At 40.3% G+C, this 12,236-nt stretch overlaps 1 protein-coding gene across 2 annotated transcripts in view; it reads right to left on the reverse strand.

The window, feature by feature from the left end:
* The window catches only part of pard3ab (par-3 family cell polarity regulator alpha, b), a 228,054-nt gene that overhangs the window by 183,632 nt on the left and 32,186 nt on the right, over nucleotides 1-12,236 (reverse strand). The window lies entirely within an intron of this gene.

The raw sequence follows: 12,236 nt of genomic DNA on the forward strand, positions 1-12,236 counted from the left end.
TAAAAAGACCATTATCAGAGTGCAGACAGTATGATCCCATGATGTTTAACAGTATGATATTTTATAGTACCAGACAAGGGTCTGGACACACCTTCCTATTCAATGTTTTTATTTTTCCTGCATAGTAAGTGATCCAGACTATGAAGGAACACATAAGGAATCATGTACCGTATTTTTCGGACTATAAGGCGCACTTAAAAACTTTTAATTTTCACAAAAATTGACAGTGCGTCTTATAATACGGTGCGCCTTTTGTATGGATTTTACTCGTCAGGTTGTAAGGAGCAGTAAACACACACTCCGTGCAGCATTATAGAGAGTTTCAGTGCTATACAGAGTCCAGAGCCGTGCAGCTCCGAGGCTGAGCAGCAATAGCATTAGCTAGATGCTAACCGCTAAGCTAGCTAGCTTATTCACTGAGATCAGTATTATCTAAATTTTACTCGTCAGGTTGTAAGGAGCAGTAAACACACACTCCTTGCAGAGCCGTGCCGCTCCGAGGCTGGAGCAGCAATAAATAGCATTAGCTAGATGCTAACCGCTTAGCTAGCTAGCTTTTTCACTGTTCAGAGATCAGTATTTTCTAAATTTAGCACTTTTAATACTGCTGGAGCAGTATTATTAGAGTTAGATGCTAATCGCTAAGCGTTCACCGTTCAGAGGTGAGTTATCGGCCTGTAAGTCTGTGCTGCTTTGCCTGGCTAGCATTAGCTAGATGCTAAGCGCTAACTCTCTCAGAGGTGAGTTTTATCAGCCTGTAATCTGCTTGTTTACCGTGTTAAAACAAGCTACGGGGGACGAATCGCTAGCTAATATCTCACTGTCTTACCAGAACACGCAGGATTACTCAGTGTAACGCTGTCGTTTAAGTTTGGGTTAACTTTTCTAGTTTAGGTGACTAGCTAGCGTGCTATCGGATAGCTATGCTAACGCTGGTGCAGCAAGCCTTAGTGGACATCTGGAAATCTAAGCTTACTGTAAATAAACTGAAGCACGTTACTCACCCAAATAAACAGTTTTCAGGAGAGGAATCTGTGTAGATTAATATCCAGCACTCGTTTGACTTTGAAAGAGCTAGATTTGTATACGGAGACGCTCCACCGGCAAGCGACCACCCCCGGTGGGGGAAGGGAAACATGGCGCCACCCCTGTTCACTTTGATATAGGCACCCTTTCTAGTGTCACTTAACGCGCCTTATAATGCGATGCGCCCTATGTATGGAAAAATAGCAGAAAATAGGCGTTCTTTGATAGTGCGTCTTATAATACGGTGCGCCTTATAGTCCGAAAAATACGGTAGTAACTTAAAAGTGTTAAACAAACAAAAAAAATACTCTGAAGTATTTAGATGCTCTTATCTGTGTTTAAGCTGTTAACTTGTGGTCTCTAAAGCTGGTAACTCTGACGAATTTATCCTGTACAACAGAGAAAACTCTTGCTCTTCCTTTCCCGGGGCGATCCTGATGAGAGCCAGTTTCATCATAACATTTTTGATGGTCTTTGCGACTGCACTTGAGGATACTTTCAAAGTTCTAAAAATGTTTCATATTTCATTCTTAATTTCTTACTTGGTTGAGTAGTTCTTACAATAATTAAGCATTAATACACAAGAGAGAGTGCTATAACATGCAATATGTATATGTATGTATATGTGACAATATTACAGGTTATAGCACGATCAAGATTATACCACAGTTCCATTATTGTTGTTTATTAAAAGATTTTGAGTGCAATCTGCTTGGTTATAAACAGATTATAAACTTAAAATAGTTCAATTGCTGCTCTGTTTGTAGCTGTGCTGCTTGGTTTGTAAGCGCTGCATCGTAGCTAGGTTACCTGTATATGGTGGAGTAATACATGGAGAGCTTTGGTTACAGCGCATTACCAGCTGATAACAACACTCATAGAATGCCTCTCAGCCAATCATACTGCAGGGTGGGAACTAACTGTGGTATAATATGGATCAGAACAACTCTACCTCTTTACAACTTTACAACTGATGCTCTGAAACACATTAAGAGACAAGAAATTCAAGTAATTAACTCTTGATGAGTTCAGCACAGCTGTTAACTGAAAGCCAACATCAATGGCAAAAATTACACTTTCTAAGATCTAAGATAAAAATATGCAGCCTATAAGACCATTTTTCACCAAGATCTTGCAGCAGCATTGATGATGGTAGAGTCTGACCCGCTGCACAAATCAGCGCTTCTCCAGCACATCCCAAAGACTCTTTGGTGAACTCTCTCAATCCATGTGTGAAAATGATGATCTCATGCTCCCTGAATCACAATTCCGGCACCATAAATCCTGATATTGTAATATTGGAATATGCTTGTGCCATCAGGGAAGAAAAAATCCATTGATGGAATAACCTGGTCTATATTCATTACAGAGGTTTGGACAATGAAACTGAAACACCTGGTTTTAGACCACAATAACTTATTGTGGTGACGGACAGTTCTGGTGGAAACAGGAGAGTTGAGGTGCACATTGAATTCTGCCGTGATTTGATCAGCCGTGGTTTTGTGTTTTTCGGATACAATCCGGGTTAGCACCCGAACATCCCTTTCAGACAGCTTCCTCTTACAGCACATGTGTCAAACACAAGGCCCGCGGGCCAAATGTGGCCCGCCACGTCTTTTTATGTGGCCCGCGAGAGCTTGTAAGATCTTAGTGTCTATAATAAATAAGTCAGAAGCGTTCTTTGACCAAAAAATACATTTCCCACAATGCTTGTCGATTGTATTACCCGCAAAGTTACGGCTTACTGCCACTACACGGCAGTGTAGTCATTGATGTGGAAACCCTGCCGGAGGGAAGGTGTAACTTCGCGGGTGGAATTGAGACATAAATGTTTATCCCATAATGTCCAGAAAAAGAGAAGTTGATGCAGACGGACGGCTGTGCTTCAAGGCGAAAGACCGGTATGCCTTTTGTGTTACGAAGAGTGTTACTGACCAAAATAAACGCTTTTTAGGAGAGATATAAGTTCTGTGTAAACATTTATAAGACAATAGCTGACAAAATCTGTTTTAATGACGTTAATAAACATCACTGTGACAGCGCTAGTCGCAGTTTCACCGCAGCAAAGTACGAGGACATGAATAACTTATCTAACCAGCCTTTACTGATTTCTGCCCCAATAACCCTTTCAATAACCTCCAATAGCCTTTAATAGTCTTCAGTAGCCTTCAACAGTCTAACCTTGCAGCCGTGGTGTGTCCACTAAACTCCGTAGTTATAAACATCCTGAGGTTAGCAGCGCGATAACTGACCTGTTTATAATGTAATCCCAGCAGTGACTCCTGCTCTAAACGGCTGCTGTTAGCTGATTGGGCTGAAAGATGAACTATAGAGAGCTGTATTATTCGGTTACAAAAATCTTTATTTCATACACAGAAGAACTTAAAAATTGTAAAAACGCTCCAGACTGGCTGAGCTGAGCCCTGTAGCCCGTGGCTGGGCTGTAGCTCTGACTCAGTAAAGACTGCGGACTTGTGGTGCTGCTGCTGCAGCTCCCACTAGTGGTTGGATGAGGAACTGCTAAATCTGAGGAAATGCTATGTTCTTAACAGCTCACAATTTTTGATTTTATATTTATTAAGCCTTATTTCAGTTAATAATTTCAAAGTTAATATAACTTGATGTCATTTCTATTCACTTGAATAGTTTGGTTCTTGATTGATGGAGTTTTTGGATTTCATGACATGACAAATTAAAAGGATTTATGTTAATAGAGCAACAAGCAAACATTTTTTCCATGCAACTGTAATATTTGATTGAATAAATAATATATTGAGAGTTATTTAACATTAAGGAGTAATTACATTCATTTACATATATTACATTTGGTTACATTTTATTACATTTATAAGTTACATCTGGCCCTCGGAGGACAGCCAATATGCCAATGTGGCCCTCGGCCAAAATGAGTTTGACACCCCTGTCTTACAGCGTCCACAGTTAATCCTGTTGGATGTGGTTGGTCCTTCTTGGTGGTATGCTGACATTATCCTGGATACCGTGGCTCTTGATACATCACAAAGACTTGCTGTCTTGGTCACAGATGCTCCAGCAAGACGTGTACCAACAATGTTTCCTCTTTATTATGTCACCCATAATGTTGTGTGCATTGCAATATTTTGAGCAGAACTGTGCTCTTACTCTGCTAATTGAACCTTCACACTCTTACTGCTCTTACTGGTGCAATGTGCAATTAATGAAGATTGGCAACCAGGCTGCTCCAATTTAGCCATGAAACCTCCCACACTTAAATGACAGGTGTTTCAGTTTTATTGTCCAACTCCTGTATGATTGTTATGAAGGCAAAGACACTTTAACACAGTTAAAGTTTCACATTATCCATTACTACAATAAAATTGTAGCACATTACATTATAAGTACTCTTCTAACTTCAGCTCAGACAAAATTCAACATGGACAAACACAACAGGATAAGAAAGCAGCAGCAGGCACTGTAATTGTGATGTCACAAAGCTTTAAATCTCCAAGCCAATCAGAGCACACTCTACCTGTGTAGTCCGGCCCCTCTCCTCCCTGAGCCTCTTCTGTAGAGAGAAGTGATGCTTCCACATTCAAACACACTGAACACACACACACACACACACACACACTTTCTGACTCTGTTACACTCACTCACACAATCACCCTCATGTCCTTCTCACTCGTCCACACCAATCCTGTTATGCGCTCCCGCATTCTCCACCAATCTGTCCCACTGTACACCTCGCTCTGCGTTCTACAGGAGGGAGCATTCAGTAACATGAGCGGATCATTCCGACACAGTGGAGACACTGTGTAAGTGTGTGTGTGTGTGTGTAAGTAAACTGAGATGTTTCACAGTGTTAAGGCTGAAGAGAATGAAGGTGTATCAGATTTTCACAGTCTCACATGGCTCAGTAAAGACAGACCCACATACTCGTAGTCTTATACTCTTAACCACAGGTGAATAAAACCTTCTACAATCACTAGTGAAAGAATGCATCTCAGGCTCTCAGGAGCTCAGTGAACTCCAGCACTGAGGTACCGTGATTGGATGCAGCACCTGTGCAGTCGTGAAATTTTACTACTCACTACTAAACATTCCACAGCCAACTGTCAGTGATATTATAACACAGTGGAAGAGACTGGGAACGACAGCGACTTTTGCTTTTTCAGTGTAAAACAACAGAGCAGGGTCAGCGGATGCTGAGGAGCATAGTGCACAGAGTTCACCAACTTTCTGCACTACATCACTACACATCTCCAAACTTCATAAAGCTTTAGACTAGATCAAGAACAGTAGAGCGTACAGTGTACTGTAGATTTAATTAAAATTTTAATGTAAATTACCCAACTGAAGGTTGGAAAAAATGAAGAGAGCACTTCAGTTTCTGAGTCAGTTTCTCTGATTTTGCTATTTATAGATATATTTTTAAGTAAAATGAACATAGTTAATTTATTCTATAAACTACAGACAATATTTCTCCCAAATGAGAAATGGCTGAAATAACAAAAAAAGCTGCAAAGCTTTCAGACCGCAAATAATGCAAAGAAAACAACAAGTTCATATTCATAAAGTTTTAAGAGTTCAGAAATCAATATTTGGTGGAATAACCCTGGTTTTCAATCACAGTTTTTATGCATCTTGGCATCATGTTCTCCTCCACCAGTCTTACACACTGCTTTTGGATAACTTTATGCCTTTACTCCTGGTGCAAAAATTCAAGCAGTTCAGCTTGGTTTGATGGCTTGTGAACGTCTATCTTCGTCTTATGATTACATACCAGAGCTTTTCAATTTATTGCTAGAGGCGCTGCGGAGCGCTGTGTAGAACAGTACCACTAAAGAACAGTGTTGGGAGTAACGGCTTTAAAACTAACGGCGTTACTAACGCCGTTACTTTTTTTCAGTAACGAGTAATCTAACTAATTACTATGACTGTAACTATAACGCCGTTACCATTTCCGACACCCCGTTACTGCACGTTACTTTAGCAGCTCTATTAACTTTTTTTTTTATTTCGCTTTGCCCTGGTTAACCCCTCCTCTGTCCGGTGAACTTGAGCTTCTGGCCGCTGTGCCTGTGGTTTGGCGTGGTGAAGTGAGGCACAATTGTGACGATTTGCGTGCTCTAATCAATTCAGTGATTGCCGTGGACAACCCAAGTTCCGAATTAAGGACGTTAAGCTCTTTTTAGCTGCTCCGGTTTTTGTGGTGCTGCTGCTTTCTATTTTAGAGCTTAGATTCTCTGCCCGAATCCCACCTGACCTGAGGACCGACCCGAAATCAGGCTCCTATTTTTATTTTATATAAAGCTCTGGTGTGATAATCACAATGTTGCTAAGTAACCGATTATTATTGTTCACTAAAGCGAACGAAATAGCGAAAATTGAAAGTGAAAAACATTTGTGTTAACTGAATCTAATAAAAACGGTAATTAAAAGGAAAAACATAACTATCTCGAACTGTATTTTGTGTTTATAAAACTAACTAAAACGAACTGAAATTACTGATAGAATACCCTCATTTTTGTGTTTAATTTATTTATAAGCGCTGTTGTACAGCGGAGTTGTACAGCGGGAGTTGTTGTGCCGAGCGCGCGGCACTCGTGGTCCGTTAGTTCTTGTGTAAAGCGCTCGCGCTAGCAAGCCCACCCTAAAATGAACAGAAAAAATAAAAACAAAATAAAATTAAACTATAATAAAAATGAAATATGTAATCACGTAGCTCTGGGCGCACGTGAACGCCTCCGCGTTTGACTTGCAGCATTGTGTGTAGCTGTTCTTAAAAATCATTTAAATTAAATAATAGTTCTATGCTTCTATGTTACAGTGTTAATTAACATAATTCTGATTATATTTCGCTCATTCAATCAGCCCGAAAACAGACAGTTTATGGGGCGGATCGGGTCAGGCTCATAATGACAGTTTATGGTTCGGGCTTGGGCAGAATGTGCACGGGCTCCGGCTGGGTCGGATTTTTTGGGCAGGATCTAAGCTCTATTCTCTTTTGGTGAAGCTGTTATATTAATGCCATTTTAACGGGCATTAAATTGTTGTTTTTGTCCATTATTTTGTTTTATATATACATATTTCTTTTGAGTGTGGCTTGGTTTGTTAAATTTCATCCCCAGACGCGTTTTTCCGCTTTTTTCAGTATTACAAGTTTTAGTAATTTTCGTTGGTTGTGTGGAGAATTTCGTTTTATTTTTTTGAAATTCGTTAGATTATATTTTTGTCAACATTTTGGGTTTATTTTCGTTTGTTATTTTTTGTTATTTTTCTAATAATAATAGTAAATGCATAATTGATTTCCTTTTTTTGACGGGCAAATAATAAAAAGTAACGCGATAGTTACTTTTACTGGTAACTAATTACTTTTATAGTGGAGTAACTCCGTTAGTAACTCGGTTACTTTTTTGGAGAAGTAACGAGTAACTATAACTAATTACTTTTTCAAAGTAACGTGCCCAACACTGCTAAAGAAGCAGATAAAACTCACTAACTAACGCTAGCCAGTTAGCATAACAAGCTAACACACTGGAGTGAAAGAGCTCAGCTCTGTGCAGTCAAACTCTCACTCTGTTCTGCGTGGAAAGAAACAAGAACAGCACTTTATCTGAGAAGCACCTGCTGCTGTTCCTTACTATGAATGTTTTTATCCGAATAAAATAGAAAAACAGCAAAATTTGGTAGTTAACCAGCAGCTAGGTTGCTGAACTTAAGTGCTTCACTGATATAGTAATATATCTTTATGAGAAGAGCTTGAAGGGTTGTCTCAATTCTTAGGGAGAGGATTTCACCTCTACCCTCTGTAACTCTGTTCTAAGAGTAAAGGGTTCCTCTTGAAAACAAGAGGTAAGGGTGCAAAAGAGAAATCTAATTGGGTCTAAACAGTTCTGCTCTAGTTCTGCTGGTTGATATGAAATTTTAATTATTTGCATATGTTTAAACAAACTCTCTTATAAACTGCTGGTCTTTCCAAACCTTTCTCAGAGCAGAGAACAGTGCTGTATTAAAAGACTCACACAATTATGCTGAGTGCTCTGGAACGAACTCTAATCCTGGTTTCTAATCCTATGTTTAGTGTACCTGAATTACACCTGATTTACTCGGTTCAATCTGCTAAAGTGTGATAACCTCCTGCTACCTTCACACTGTCCCCCATAATCTATACAGACCTGATTTACCTTATACAGTTTAACACACAGTGCTTTCACATCTACCGGTACCTTGTTTAGTCTGCACTTGTAGACTTTTCAGTTCTGTTCAAATCAAAGATACAGGTGCATCTTAAATTTAATTCAGTGTTTATTTATTTTAATGAAAACCAAAAAATCAGTGTCTCAGAAAATTAGAATATAAGACCAACTGGTACTTTTGGCAGTGTGGGCCAAGTTGGCAAGTTCTGCTGGAAAATTAAATCCCCATCTACATAAAAGTTTTCAGCAGCAGAGGGAAGCATGAAGTGCTGTAAGATTTTCTGACTTTAGTCTTAATAATAAAACACAGTGGATCAACACCAGCATATGATCAGCATGTCTCTCCAAGCCATCACTGACCATCAGTAAATTTTACATTTCATTTGAAAATTAAGAGATCAGAGTCTGGAGGAAGAGTGGAGAGACACACAGTCCAAACTGCTTGAGCTCTAGTGTGAAGTTTCCACCAATCAGAGATGATTTGGAGAGACATGTCATCTGCTTGTGTTGGAGGTAGAGCAGAGTGAGGTAGAGCCGAGGTAGAGCAAAATAGAGTCTAGCAGAGCAGAGGTAGAGCAGTGTAGAGTCAGGTAAAGAAGAGGTATAGCAAAATAGAGTCTAGCAGAGCAGAGGTAGAGCAGTGTAGAGTGAGGTAAAGCAGAGGTAGAGCAAAATAGAGTCTAGCAGAGCAGAGGTAGAGCAGTGTAGAGTAAGGTAAAGCAGAGGTAGAGCAAAATAGAGTCTAGCAGAGCAGAGGTAGAGCAGTGTAGAGTAAGGTAAAGCAGAGGTAGAGCAAAATAAGAGTCTAGCAGAGCAGAGGTAGAGCAGTGTAGAGTGAGGTAAAGCAGAGGTAGAGCAAAATAAGAGTCTAGCAGAGCAGAGGTAGAGCAGTGTAGAGTGAGGTAAAGCAGAGGTAGAGCAAAATAGAGTCTAGCAGAGCAGAGGTAGAGCAGTGTAGAGTGAGGTAAAGCAGAGGTAGAGCAAAGACAGAACAATATAGAGCGAGATTGAGATAGAGCCACATAGAATATAGAATGAGGCAAAGCGATATGAAGTAACGTGAGAAAATACAGTGAAAGCTTACATCAAAATTCTAATTAGTGCTGTTCGATATGAAGCTAAATATCGTGGGGATGATAGAAAAGTGTATATCATGCTACATACTAGGGTTGTCACGATACCAAAATTTTGACTTCGATAACGATACCAACTGTAGTATCACGATTCTCGATACCAAAACGATACTTGGAAGAAAAAAAAACAATAAAAATATCTGAACATAAAATGTTTATTTTTGACTGAACTGGATTGAACACTGAACAATCGGTGCAAACGTTTTTATTCTAAAATGAAACATTTGTACAAAAAACAAGTTTCGTTATTATAACCTTAACTATAACATAATTATCTAAACACTTCCTAAAAAACTAAAACTAAAACCAGAGGTAATGGTAGCCTGACTATGTGAACCTGACGGGCGGGCAGAAGTTAAGTTCTGAATAAGGAAAATAAAGAGACAGAAGAACATTACAATGTTATGTTCATTTTAACACTCACTGCTCCGTTTTAATCAACCGTTTACCGTTTTTAATAAGCCCATGTTCAGTGTAACGATCAAGCAGGCTACGTGCCTGACCACAGATTTGCGAACCACGGGTCCAAAACAAAACTCCTGCACACTCCTCTCCGTGTTAACGTGATTTACTAGCAGTAGCTAGTAAATCTTAGTAAAGCTACAGACAGAGTGTATCTTGACTAACTCCACTAATCTGTCGACTTCTCAGCTCTTTGTAGAGATCAGGGTGCTTGTCTGCTAAATGAATGAGCGAAATATGATCAGAATTATGTTAAATAAGGGGAGACCACGTGACCTCTCGGCGGCGATGCACGCAAGGTTTTGAGCTCTGCTCACAAACCCATTATTTTTCATCCATCCTGACAAATTGCTGGACTTGCTTCACTCAGTGCCTTGCTAATATCTCATACCAGATGGAGGCTCGGAAAAGAGAAGTTGAGCACTCGCCAATAAAGAAAAAATTTAAAGATTCCTCCATTTCCAAAGAGGAGCTAGACGCCGCCATTGCTAACGGCATTAGGCTAGCCCTTAAAGAGCAACAAGCTACACTGGACTCTGCCGTCGCTGCAGCGGTTCGGGAGGCTATGGACTCGGTTCTGACTCCTGGGTTTCGCGACATTCATGTGAGTTTGCAGAAAACTAATGATGCTATTCAAACCTTAAGCTCTGAACTTGAGTTACAGGCTAGAGGAGCCAAACAAATTCGTGATAGAGTGGACTCCATTCAGGCAGCAGCTAGAGAAGACAGGCGAGCGGTTACAGAGCTAAGAAGACACATTGACAAACTCACCGACAAGATGACGGATCTGGAGGACAGAAGCCGAAGAAACAACATAAGGCTGGTTGGTCTACCAGAAGCAGCGGAAGGGTCAGATGCGTCGGGCTTTCTTCGCGCTAACATCTCCAACTGGATCCCAGCGTTGAAAGGACGGGACATTGAAATCGACCGCGCGCACCGCGTGTACAGCGGCAAGGAAAACGACACCGGTCGGCCACGCACCCTTATTTTTAGGGTCCTAAGGTGGCAGGATAGAGTGGCCATCCTCAGCGGAGCCCGAAAGGTATATCCAGTGAAGCACGCGCAAAATACGCTGCTGTTTTTCCCTGACTTCAGTCCAGTAACCACTGCAAAGAGGAAGAGCTTCAGTCCGGTCATGAAGAAAATGGTCGCGATGGGTCTACAGCCTTTTCTCCTCTTCCCCGCGACTATCAAGCTACAGCACAGTGGGAAAGTTATGATGTTTGACAGTCCTCAAAAAGCGGAGGACTTTGTTCAATCACTGTCGCGGAGCTCCGTCGGCGAGGAACCAGGTGCTATGGGACCGCGAGCAGCAGCTTATGCTCGTGTGGGCGATATGGATGAAAGCTAAGTAATCACTAACTTGTACTACGTTTGCAAACGCAAGCTAAAAGGCACAGTTGTCATCTGAATGCGTATTGTTTAAATTGGAAGCAAGACCAGTAACTGATATTGATTTTTCTCTTTGATGGGTTGTGTGGCTTGATCTCGACCATTGTGGGTTGCGGTGGACACGCCACGGGTCCACAGTTGTTTTTGTTTGTTGCAGACCTATAGAGTTAATATCTGTGCGGTCTGTGTTTTTGTTGTAAATAGTTTGTTTATTCCCTCGAGCAGCAGACTTCAACATGTATCAATAAGGGTGCATCTCTGTAATTTTTCTCTTTTTCTGTTTCATTTGGAGGAACTGTTTCTGCCATATTACTTTTTGTGTTTAATATGCATTTTTTATTACAAATTGACATAGATTCCATTTACTGTTACGAATGGCGAAATTACCCCTGAATGTGATAACACTTAATGTTAATGGGCTTAATTCGGCAGTTAAACGAACAAGAGTTTTGGAATATTTGCATAGAAAATCTGTCTCAATAGCACTTATACAGGAGACACACCTTAAACACTGTGACGTCTATCGTTTTCAGAATAAATACTATAAGGTAGCGATTTCTTCATCTGCCCAAAATAGAACTAAAGGTGTTGCTATATTGGTTAAAAGGAGACTCCCCCTGTTCATTGACCAGGTGGGGAATGATCAGGAAGGTAGATATGCTTTCATAAAAGCTAGACTGGGCACAATTCGACTAGTCTTAGCCTCAGTATATTGCCCAAATGAGTTGGATAGGGAATTCCTAAATGGGCTCTGTAATACCCTACTAGAATTATCAGACTCCCATTTGCTGGTTGGCGGCGACTTCAATGCTGTAATGAATCCTAAGATTGATAAATCCTCCTCTGATACCTCCAGCTCACTACCTTCCAAACTTCTAAATCAGTTTATTGGAGATCTTAATATAATTGATTTATGGCGTCTAAAAAATAATACACTTGCAGAATATACATTCTACTCACATAGACATAAATCTTATTCTAGGATTGATTATATTTTTGTTAGTCCTTCCCTTTTTTCAGCAGAGGTCTCTATTGCAATTTTGCC

The sequence above is a fragment of the Astyanax mexicanus genome, chromosome 4, assembly GCF_023375975.1.
Source record: "Astyanax mexicanus isolate ESR-SI-001 chromosome 4, AstMex3_surface, whole genome shotgun sequence".
NCBI lineage: Eukaryota > Metazoa > Chordata > Actinopteri > Characiformes > Acestrorhamphidae > Astyanax > Astyanax mexicanus.